A 12,484-nucleotide genomic window follows, 5' to 3' on the forward strand; every position below is an offset into this window, starting at 1 on the left:
CCTTGACTACTTGTGTGAGGTCATTAAAAATTCATAGTATACATCAGCTGGTCCCTCAGGGCTACACCGTTTGCATTGATTGAACATACAAATTAGAAACTGGAGTAAATTACGGAGTCAGTCTGGCTTGCTCCACCATTCAATAAGATTGTGATTGCTCCACATTCCTGCCTACCTAACCCGATAATCTTTCACCATCTTTATCGACCATCTATCAATATTCACATGGGCACACTTGCAGGCAAGGTGGCCAAGAATGTAAAGCAGCAGTGCCTCGCCAATGGGGTACAGCAAAACTGAAATGTCCTCCCCACTTTGGTAGAGCTAATGATGATAATCACTGGTGTAACCACTTGTCCAGGAGCTGATTGTAAATCATTGGTGATGATGATATATTCTGACTGAGTTCACTTTTGCATAGCCCCCTTCTCTTGTACCCACTGCCTTCTCAGTAAATTCCTGGATGGTTTCTGAACAGCCTGAGGGAGGAGTTTCATCCTACCATTCACAAGGCCTCTTGTGTTTCATTGGAGAAAGCTGGAAAACTTTCTGGGTTGTTTGTCAAGGTTCTTCCTGCTTATTAACAACAGTCTCATCACTTAACTTCTATTCCAGCCAGAATGCATCGCAGATTTAGAGGTTGGTCTCTATCTTTAAGAAATCCAAGCTAGCTTTAAATAGTGTTGACCTTGGACAAACTTGGGCTGGTGCTGAGATTTACAGGCAGTCAGCAGTACATTCCATATTAGGTGTACCCAATTTACCACCATAATGAACTGGCAGTGTTGCTGCCCACAATACATTGGTTAATTGCACAACATGATTCTTACTTTCACGTTTTGGGCCAGCCAATTTTGCCCGATAGAATTTATTTACCTGCAAAAGATAGATCACAAGAAAAACGGAGAGAATGCTAAACTAAACCAGTTTCATAGATTATAATAATACATAAAAATAAATAATGCTCGGACTTTGTGAATGGATAGTTTTAACGTAGATTTTTTTTTATTAGTAGCAAGCAAAAGCAACTTTATAATACGTCTTGAATTATAAATTATTCAAATGAATAAAGGTATTGTGCAAAAAATGTAAAGTCAATCTGTAGAATAGAGCTCCATTAAAATTTATCAGTGCTCCTGTATTTCATAAACACAAGAAGCAATTTTCTATCACAGTCAACTTTCGCAGATTCACAAAGTATTCTCTGATCCATGTCAACTTTCTGTTAAATTTCCCAACTCTTTTTCATCCCTCTGTTTGCAATATACTAAGTGTGATAGTTTTATCGAAACAATATAAACTTTTATCCTTTTTAATGGTTGACTTTGGCAACCAGCACCATGGAAAATCTAAACATGAAGTAACAATTATTAATGTGACAGTTATCTGTAAAATTAAGCTTCAACCTTTTTTAGATTTTGTAAAAAATATGTACTAAAATTGAACAGATAATTTAGATCAAATGCTCACTTACCTACAACAAAGGAACATTAGGAAATGCCTGATCCTTTTCACCTATTCCACCACGTTATGACAAGTATGAAAATCAGTTGTTTCTTCTAACTCCTGTAATATTGAAACAAAGATTACATGACTCATGATTAAAAAGTTTATTTTTTTCTTATCTGTGACTGCAGTGCAGAAAATCCTTTACCATACTATTGATGGAAGTTGGGTGAAGGATTTCCAATTCATCCTTTAAGCTGCAGTGGACCGTTATTGGAAAATAGCTTTCTGAAGCTCTTTGCTGAAATTTCTCATCATTCATTTGGTCGACAGCCCACTGGCAAATCAATTGAGTTTGGATTTTATCCAGCAAAATGTTGCTCTTGTATGCTAAGTGAGTAGGAACATTGTTTGCCTTGGAAGGATACCATGACGTTAAAATATAGAGCACAGAAAAGGCCTGTTGGCCCATCAGGTCTGCGCAAATCTATTTACACTAATCTCACTTGCCAGTATGTCTCTCATAGCCTTCAATGTTATGGCATTTTAAATTGGTCATCCATGTACATTTTAAAGGGTGAGGGGGCTGGGGCAAAACCATTTTTCCTTAAATCCCCTCTAAACCTCCTGTCCTTCCTGTTAAAATTATGCCCTTTGGAGGTGTGGTCGAGCTTTAATTAGTCCAGGCTAGCTTTAAATGATGTTAACCTCGCATGAACCTGGGACACTGCTGAGATTTGCAGCTAGTCCTTCTGTTGCCCTTCCTGACCTTCACCTTAATACTACACCTCCTTTTGTAGATAATGTTTTAAGAATAGTCAAAATTTAGGTGTCCTGTAGTCAGATTGTCTCAGCTGTGCTTTATATATGGCCAAAATTGGAAAGTTGCTAAATTAAACAAAAGAAATTAAGTCCTTGAAATGTTAAAGATGAGGTATTTGTCTGCACTAGCTATTAAGTTTACATAAAATGATACATTAAAAATGGAAATTGGGACGATTCATTGAAATTATTAATTGAAATTGATTGTCCTATTTCCTTTAACATCCTTTTAGTTTACTAACACTTATGTTTCAATGTGCTCTGGACAGTGTGTGACTGCTTTCAGTTTTGGTGGATAACCGGTAGTAGCAAATTAGCCTCTGTAAGTAGTAATCATGGCCTAATCCATTGGCCTTTATACTCAGTTTGGCTTCCTTTTTTCCAGAACTGCAATGATCTTGATCAAACAACATCATTAGGTTTAGGAGTCCCTGCTCTATTTCTTGCTTAAGAAATTAGAGAGTAATTGGTAAGTTGCTGTTTGTTCTCTCTTCTTATGTCTTAGCTTGACTCTTTAAATCTTTAAGAAATTAAAAATATAATATGTTTTTTCAACAATAATAAATGCTGCATGTATTTAGGTGTGGATCCAAACTGATTGTAAAACAACGTGCACACTTGGCTGAGCACATCAATAATTGTAATGTCAGAAAAGGAACAACAGACATCGTTATAACCAACTTTTAAAAAATACTAACCATATCATATTTCATGTTTTTAACTAAGCTATCTATTAATGTCACATTAAGACAATCAGACTGCAAGTCTCAAAAAGACAATTGCAGTCCAAGTCTGTAACGGGTGGGCATCGTATGTTCAATTTTTTCATAGAGACTAAGGGGTGATTCAAGGATATATCACTGATTTGTTAATAGGATACCATTCTGGTGATCATAGTAAAAATAAATCTAAGATAATTTCATTTCTTACAGACGTGCTAAGGAAAATTCGATACCCAAAGGTTAATTATATTCATTGTTTTGCTAATCTATGCTTCAACTACTGATTAGGATTGAAATTGATTCTGAAGCTCCTTATAGGGATGAAGTGACATTAATCCAGTCTTTGTTGTTGAGAATGTATAAAATCCTACTAGTGTTGTGAAATGATAACATATCATTACTACAGCAGTCATCATTACGAACATCCTTACATGGGCCGGGCTTCCATGTCTTTGTGTTTCTGATAGTGAGTTAAAACTGGTCAAAATGTTTGAATTGGAGAAAACAATATTTTTTTTCAGATTTTGGAAGTCAATAATTTTTCACTTCATATTTGTTCCTCTTTTTAACGTTTCTTATAAAGAATTATATTGAAAGTATAGCACAAATGTTTTATTGCTTCTCATATTATTAAGAGATATGCACATTATATCATCACTTGTTGTCATGAATGACTTCATTTAGTTATTTTTTGTCACGTGTTTTCAATGTAAAAATACAGTGAAAAGTGTGTGTCTTCACCGTACATACACATTAACCTAGAATAAGATAAAAAAAAAACTTGAGAGCCCAAATTTCCTTTCCACTGCTGCAGTCCAACTCAGATCTTTCCAGCTCTTGTCATTTCTCTAGCAGAGCTCCACTCTGGGCTTTCCAGCCTATGCCAAACTATTGCCAGTGTCTTGCTCTGGGCTGTCTCACCAGCCCACTCTCGCTGGCCCACTCTTGATCTATCACATCGGTCTAGCCCACACTCAATCTGTTGTCGCTGCAGGACACAACCCACGCATTCAGCTCCTGCCACATGGTTCCCAGCCATGACCCAGCTCCTTCCCAATCCTTAGGTAGGTGGTTAAAAGGGAGTGAAATACTGTTACTACAGAGGGAGAGAGAAGAAGGGAGAAAAAAAAGGACAAAGAAAGAGAAAGAGAACTGGTGAGCAGAGTGGAGTTCCGAACAGAGCGACTCATCCTGCCACACATTACAATGGTACAAAGATCACAGACTCCACCTTAAATCAGATAGTTTAAAACATTAATAAAGGTACACTGCTCACTGTAACTGAATACTTAATTTAAACCCCAGACGCTGATAAGTCTGTGAATATAATACTTATATATTATCCAACTGTAATAAATATCTGTAGGATTCTTTAAATAACATATTATCTACACCTAGTTTCTTATGCTACGAGCTATAAGCATTACTGCGTCAGGTAAAATTCCCTGCTGGAGATAAAAAAAAGCCAGTTGGCAGCCCGAGGCTGTCTGTAAAAATAATCCATTCTAAGGTATTGGGAATAGATATCTGGAAAACTAATTGAAGATCAGCTACACAACACTCTGAATATTGGAGAATTCAGATAATCAGCAGATTAAACATTTATGAGTGCAAGTGGCTGAACAGATTTATAGATAGGCTATCCACCAGTCAGGTCAATATTTAAGCTCCTTTTTGACAAAAGAAATTTATAAGTCTTTGTTTACTTAGAAATAAAATGGCTGTAGTTACCAACCCAAATAAAAATAAAACTGCTTTTCTGTACTAATTATTTCCCTGTCCCTCTTACAAAATAAAAGACTTGCAAACTGCCAGTTACATTTTTCAGAAAATGGCAAATGATCCCAAAAACATTGCTCCTCTAAAAGGGATTACAGCCTGAAAAATTATTAGTGTTTCTCTAAAACTAAAAGTCTTATGTCTGTCAAGATCTCAATTAGTTTAACCAACATTTTTATCCAATTTGGCACAAGAGGAAAAAGAAGCCCATGTGATGTCATCAAACCTTATTTGCATGAGTGACACCCACAGACTGGAACCTGTGACTACAAGCTTGCAATTTTTATGCTGCAAGCCTATAGTTCTCAAAGCAACATTGATAATGTTTCCTCTAAATTGCTAATCATACACCCATTCAGATTGCCTCCTCAAACCAATCAGCAGGTTGATGCATTGTCTGCCACTTCCAGGAGCTACTGCTAAGCATGGATCTCAGAAGACCATACAGTGGCAAGATAGTTCAAAGGAAACACTCTCTCTTAAAGAGACAAAGGACAGTAAAGGAGCACAATGGGAAAAGAATAAAGGAAAACAAACCAAAAAGGAACAACAGATAGATGCAAAACTAATTTTTTAAAAATCAAATACTACATTACACGCTACTTCTTAAAAAAGGGCAAAGATCTCCAAAGAGAAATGGAAGGCAAATGCTGAACAATATCCTGTGGCACCTTTATTAAATTTAGGGTATGCAACCTTTCAACACTAGCTGCCAGGCATTTAAGGAGGTATGCAAATGTAAAGATATTGATAAAATTCAGGGTCACCGAAGACAGAGATAAAGTTCAGAAGATGGCCGCACACTCCAGGTTAGGAAACTCGTGTCATGCCAACATAGTAAAGTGGTCAGAAGCTTTTATGTCCATTACCATCAAATGTCCAGAAAATTCAGGTTAACACACATTAACAACTAAAGTTCACTGAGAGCTAGACAACATCCTACTCTGTATATAGTGGAAATCTTTTACCTCAGCAAGTGCTGCTCCATGGTCCAAGCTATGAAAGACCATCATTTCAACTGGCCCTCCTATTCCTTAGATGACATGTCCATTTTGGACCTCCTGCAGTGCCATAATGATGCCACCCATAGGTTGCAGGAACAGCAACTCATATTCCGCTTGGGAACCCTGCAGCCTAATGGTATCAATGTGGATTTCACCAGCTTCAAAATCTCCCCTTCCCCCACTGCATCCCAAAACCAGCCCAGCTCATCCCCGCCTCCCTAGCCTGTTCTTCCTCTCACCTATCCCCTCCTCTCACCTCCAGCTGCACCTCCATTTCCTACCTACTAATCTAATCCTGCTCCCTTGGCCTGTCCGTCCTCCCCGGACTGACCTATCCCCTCCCTACCTCCCCCCCATACTCTACTCTCCACCTATCTACTCCTCTATCCATCTTCAGTCCACCTCTCCCTCTCTCCTTATTTATTTCAGAAAAATTCTCCCCATCCCCCTTTTTCTGATGAAGGGTCTAGGCCCAAAACATCAGTTTTTGTGCTCCTGAGATGCTGCTTGGCCTGCTGTGCTCATCCAGCCCTACACTTTGTTATCTTGGATTCTCCAGCATCTGCAGTTCCCATTGTCTCTGATCTCAAAGACCATCTCACAGTGTATAATGGATCACCAATTCTATGCATTGACACAATCACATTGCAGTGCAAATACACAAACTCATCTTGTCTTTCCAAAATCTTCTATTTGGTAGATACCAACAATCCTGCAGTGGTAAGACAACAATTATGTATAGACCTTGGTTTTGGCACAATTCATGAGATTCAAATCACATTTCCTGTCATGAAACAACCACACATGATGTTAGTGAATCAGCTGACAATCTCACCCGTACCCCTCAACAGTTGATGCCAATTACAATTTGAACGGTGATACAATAAGTATCTTAAGGATGATGCAACTTCATTTCTTGATCCTCACTCCAGAGAAGCTTAAAGTGAAGCTGCACCAGGTAGAGAGAAATTATATAATACACAAGTTCAATCGCCACACAGATAGGAGTAAAATATGTGGATCCCTTTTCTAAGGCAAGACGTTCTGATATTAGAGGCAGTCCAAAGAACACATACTTAGTTGATTCTGGGTCTGGAAGTATTTTTTTTATGAGGTGAGATTAACTTGGTCTGGATTATACTCTTTGGAATTTAGAAGAATGAGAGGAGACCTTATTGAAGTATGTGTGATTTTTAGGGCTCTCGACAAAATAACCGTGCAGAGGATGTTTCTTCTTGTGCAAGAATCTAGGACCAAAGGATATAATCTCAGAAGAATGAGTTGTCTATGTAACACAGAGATGAGGTGAGAAAGGATTACTTACCATAGGCACTGGATCATTAAGTGCATTCACAGCTGAGATAATCAGAATTTTAATATTATCAAAAGTCATGAAGATAAGGCAGGTAAATGGAATTGAGGATTCTCGATCAGTCATAATCTCAAAAAATGCCAAACGGCCCACTTCCATTCCCACATTTTATGCTCTTAGTCTAAACAAATGCTAAATAGGATAAAGACAATCTACAATGTTGTCCTGGATTTTAAAAATTCCTTTCAAGATACACTCCCAACATTGTAGAGAAGGTATTTTTCTTGAGAGATTTTCTATGTGAAGGATGTCCTCTTTGTATGGCAAGATGATTGCCAATATATCTTTGATTCTCTCATGTATGTTCTGTCAGTGGAACCTTACCACCTGCAATACAGCCACGCCCTGGACAATTCTCAAAGTGATGCATCATAAAAAGGCTCAGGTAGAGGGCTTCTGTATGATGAAGATACTATTACTTCTTGTTCATTAGCTCTTCATCTGTGCAAACCAAATATTCCAAAATACAGCATGAGATATTAACTCTGGTGTTTGGTGTTATGCGGTTTCATGCAAGTTATTTGGCAATAAAGTTATTGTTGACACAGATCAGAAGCAAGTGTAAATGATTTGTTGTAAATGACTAATCAATGTGCAACCATGTCTCAACATTTACTAGTTAACATGCAAGGATACGGTTTTGAAGTGAGATGTAAGGCAGGCACTATAATGATGTTGTGTCTGACACATTGAGTAGATACCCCAACCCACATAAATATCAAGACAGTCCTTTTGATCTATACTTTGAAGCTCCAGATTATGAAATTGAAGATATTCTCAAGGTTAATCTGCTCCAGTTTGGCCAAAGCCAGAACAGTTGCAATCAGCAATTGTTAAGGATGAGCAACTACAAAACTGGCAAAAGGTCATTATTCAGCGATAGCCTGCCAGTTTTGAAGAAAGACCAGAGAAGATATGCCCATTTTGGCCACACAGAAATCACGTTAATTAATCCCAACTCTTCATTTTCAATTTCAAGTATTACTCCAGGATATCATGTCTATATCACACCTGGATCACTTGAGTATTGAATGTACAGGACAGCAAGCATATCATTCTGTGTGATAACCAAGGCTGAATCAGGATATTCAACAATTCATTGACGCATGTGAGACACAACAAATGAATCAACCCCAGCAGCAGAGGAAGCCCTTACAACTACATGAATATTGATTCTGTCCTTGGACAAAAGCAACAACTGACCTATTCATAGTAAATTGGAAAGATTAACTTCTTTTGATAAATTGTTTTATTCAATTTTCAGTGACTTAGCAATGCATTGAGCATGACCATTGTTGACACAATGAGCTCTACTTTCAGTTTAATTGGTATCCCATAATGAATATTGTCAGATGATGGAGTAACATAACTCATAAATCATTTCAAGACATATTGCCCAAATCAGGGTCAGGCAATGAGTTACTTCCTGCAAGATTTCTCTAACCTGCTCTTACAGCGACAATATCTATATCACCAGTCCAACTTAGATTCTGGAAAATGGCGAGCCGCCAGAACATTGACAGTGGGAGATTCAGTGGTGGTGATGCCATTGAGTGTCAAGGGGCGATAGTTAAATTCTCTTATGTTAGAGATGGTTATTGACTGGCACATATGTGACTTGAATCCTACTTGCCACTTTTTCAGCTCAAACCTGAATGTTGTCCAGATCTTGTTATATTTAGAGGTGGACTGCTTCAATATCTGAAGATTGTGAATGATTTTGAACATGATGCAGTCATCAGTGGACATCCCCAATTCTGACCCTATGATGTAGACAGGATCATTGATGAATCAGCTGAAGATGGTTAAGCCTTGGATATTACCTTGAGGAGCTCCTGAAGCAATGCCTTGGTGTTAAAGTAACTGGTTTCAGTAATGGCCACTATCTTGTTTTGTACAAGATTCTGCACCAATTGTGAGGTTTCCCCTGAACCTCATCGCATCAGTTTTGCTACCGCTGCTTGATGTTACATTTGGTCAAATATGCCCTTGTTGCCAAGGGCTATCATTCTCACGTTACTTCTGAAATTCAGCTCTTTTATCCATGTTCAAACTAGAGCTGCAATAAGGACAATTGCCAAACCGACAAAACATTATAATGAAGTTTATATTGGTTGTCTTGCCTTGTCTGTTTTACCGGTTTTTTTTATTAAGTTATTGAATTGAACTCTGTCTATATCTGCAGAGGATAGGTTTTTATCTTTGAAAGAAGAGACTGTTGAATAATGTCTCACATCAAACAGATTCTTTTAAGATACATAGTCATGACATCATCACTGTATCATAACATCTGAACTGATGTCATAAAGATCACAGACTCCATCTTAATTCAGGCCACTTGAACCAATCTAGTAGAAGCATGGTGCTTTTTGTAACAAAGTAAATTATTGTAAGCACATATACTGGTGTTGATTTCTTTTAACTGCACATTATCCATGCCTAGTTTCTGATGTCTAAAGGGATGGCAAAAGCATTGCTGCATCAAGTAAAATATCCTGCTGGAGGCAAAGCCAACATCAAAAGAGATGCCCATCAGCCTAATTAGTCTGTGTGCATGTTTGCAAGGAGTCACTTATACTAGCCCAAATCCTGCACTCCCTTTCCTTCAGTTACCTATTGGACCTGTTGCTGTACATACGGAGACTCTTGGGTGTGCAGTGAGTGCATATTATTCCAGATTGGCAATTTTCACCTCCTGATTACTATTGGTTTTTCATAATGTTTTTATGATATTTTACAGTCTCAGAAATTTGTCATCAAATAGGCAAATCTGGTGAAATAAAAAAAAGACTAAATTCAGTGAAATACATAAACCCGCCAGATGCAACCAGCTAATATATTCTGGTACATTCAGTTATTTTTGACGTGTATAACAGAAAAGACAATGGCATCAGACAAATTCCAGCTGTATCCTTATAACGGCTGCAAGCAACTGCTTAAATAAAACTAATGTACAATAGTGTCTGTAGTATGCATGTGTACTGATTCAATGTTCAGTCTTATTTCACAGCTACGGTTTTTCTTCTAACTAATGCCTTTTTCCTGTCCATCCAGTATTTTTCAAGGTGACATTCAATTTAACTCGAAATACTTAAATTCTGGATATAATAAATGGGTCTTTGAGTATTTGCTTGGGATTGATATTGTCATGCAGCTTGTGTAGAGACGAGGAGAAATAAAATGGATTTTCCAGCAGAGGACTAGTTCATCATTCTGGTCGACACTTGTTATTGATCATTTTTCTATTTGTTTGCAATTTTGCTGTCACTGATTGAGCCATGGTTCTAAATCTTGAAATGACTTGCATGTTGTTTAGATGGAGCTTTATTGGGCAAATAAACTTCAAATGTTTCATTTGGCACCTTGATTCATTTTGATTTATTGCAAATTAACAGCTTCTTTCTCATTTCATCAAACATCATTGTTTGATTTTCGCCAAACTTTTCTATCACTGATTCACTATATATGCATAGTAGAATTAATCTTCTGGTATTGTGGAAAGCTTTCATTCAGGTTAATATAGTCTTTTCTGAATTTTCTCTGTAGGGAGACATTTTGATCTCTTATTCAGAGCATTTTGTGTCCATCAGAGGTAGTTTACTGGAAAGCCTTCACTGTGACAGATAACAGCTGTTACCCTGTTGTGCCTTGTTTGTTTTTCTCACCCACACCCTCTGCTCATGCCTCACTCATGCAGTGGCTGGATTTCAGCAGTCTCAGTTCTTTGATCTTCTCCCCATATTTCTCCATTTTATGCCCTTCTTTATATCAATCACTTTCCTGAAAGGAAATGTCCAGCTGATGAGACATTCCATCATAAATGCAAACCTCTCCTGCTCTTTCAGATGCTGACCAACCAACAAACCATTTCTCATGTTTACTGTTTGTCAGTACTTCACAAATGTTGTGATGATTCCTTTTGCGCTGCGGGATTACACTGTGAGGATCAGTAGCTCCCTCTCAATATCTCTTTTTATTTATTCTTGCTGAACATTGTATATGTTTTTCATTGTGACTTTTATTGACATTATTGTGTTGTTCAATAATTGTTTCTTTATGATAAGAAAAACATTCTGCCATACCTTCTTAACAAAGCCGCCACTGGAAAGATATATCAAGTGAATTTTCAAAGCTCCTTGGCCAATTCTGTTCTCTAAATCAAGCAGAAAGAGACACAAAATCATTTATGAGCAGATGCAGGATGAGATGTGAGATTTCTTCTAAAAGTTATTAGAAAACAGGTTAAGTTCACAGAAATTATAGATTTGCTATAACACGAGAATTATTAGATCTGTGTTTCAATTTGTTTATATCTGAAAATATCTCCCAAAGGCTAAACAAAGCAGTTCCTGGGGGAAAAAAAATTGTCACTTGGGCACAGACCTACACATATTTATGGAAGAGCTACAGTAGGAAGAATGAATTTGTATTGATGTAGCAGCTTTCAAATTTTCTCACAGCACTCTACAATGAATAATCTACTTTTGAAGTTTAGTCACTACAGACAACAAGGTTCCTTAAAACAGGAATAAAACAAATTACTTGCTAAACTTTTATTTTGAGTGCCATTGCAATCTGATCTGCATATTTCAAGGCTCTTCCTTCCTGTGAATAACCTTCTCAAGGCTCTAAGTGATTAATAGGCGGCAGTGCAAATGTAGCATGAGAGGGGAGGTAAGTCACTGCTCCTTATTTTAATTCATGCCCTCTTATCTGGATTTCCAATTGGAGAATCAGGGGTCAGAGACAGTTAAAATTGTCTCTATTGAATCATAGATATTTTTAAGCAATCTGTTCAGACATATAATGATGCACTTCTGGCATAGTTAGTACTTGAACCTGGAGCTTTCAAGCCCAGAGGTAGAAACACTACCAATGTAGCACACAACCCTGCCCATCCATTCAGTTATAAACTTTTCCCAGGGAGAGTCTATTCCCTGGCATTACCGTTTGATCCAGTTATCTATGCAGGTTTCCCCAAGTTCAAGAATCATTGTGTTCCTAAACTTGGTTATTATCATCAGGATGTATCTTTCTAATTCTCACTTGATCCCAACCAGGCAGTAATCCAATTTTCAGATTTTATTTTATTAAGTCAAATGTTCTCATCAATTTTAACATTACTAAATTCCTCTTCTCCCCAACTTTGCATTGACTCTTTCCAAAGTACAGTCCCATTGGACTGCTCCCATATTTTATTTGAGTAGCATTATTTCAGAGTTTTATCAATGGCGATCAGAAACTGATCTGAACGCGGAGTTGATCATAATCAAGATTTAATTCTGTCCTCATATAATGTCTTTGCTCATAAACTAAAGTGTGTGTTTGTTGTTAGAGGG

At 37.5% G+C, this 12,484-nt stretch overlaps 1 protein-coding gene across 13 annotated transcripts in view; it reads right to left on the reverse strand.

Annotated features, from left to right (window-relative positions):
- Positions 1-12,484, reverse strand: part of mgat4c (mgat4 family member C) — a 384,199-nt gene that overhangs the window by 185,831 nt on the left and 185,884 nt on the right. For 12 of the 13 annotated variants that reach the window (XM_048549098.2, XM_059652473.1, XM_059652471.1 and 9 more), the window contains 2 exons: positions 11,228-11,298; positions 1,475-1,566 (listed from right to left, as the gene is read on the reverse strand). The gene's annotated coding sequence lies outside the window, so the exon portion shown is untranslated. Of the gene's footprint in view, positions 1-830; positions 877-1,474; positions 1,567-11,227; positions 11,299-12,484 lie in introns of all 13 variants that reach the window. The other variant, XM_048549095.2, reaches the window with a different exon arrangement.

Source organism: Stegostoma tigrinum, chromosome 18 (genome assembly GCF_030684315.1).
Source record: "Stegostoma tigrinum isolate sSteTig4 chromosome 18, sSteTig4.hap1, whole genome shotgun sequence".
NCBI classification, from domain to species: Eukaryota; Metazoa; Chordata; class Chondrichthyes; order Orectolobiformes; family Stegostomatidae; genus Stegostoma; species Stegostoma tigrinum.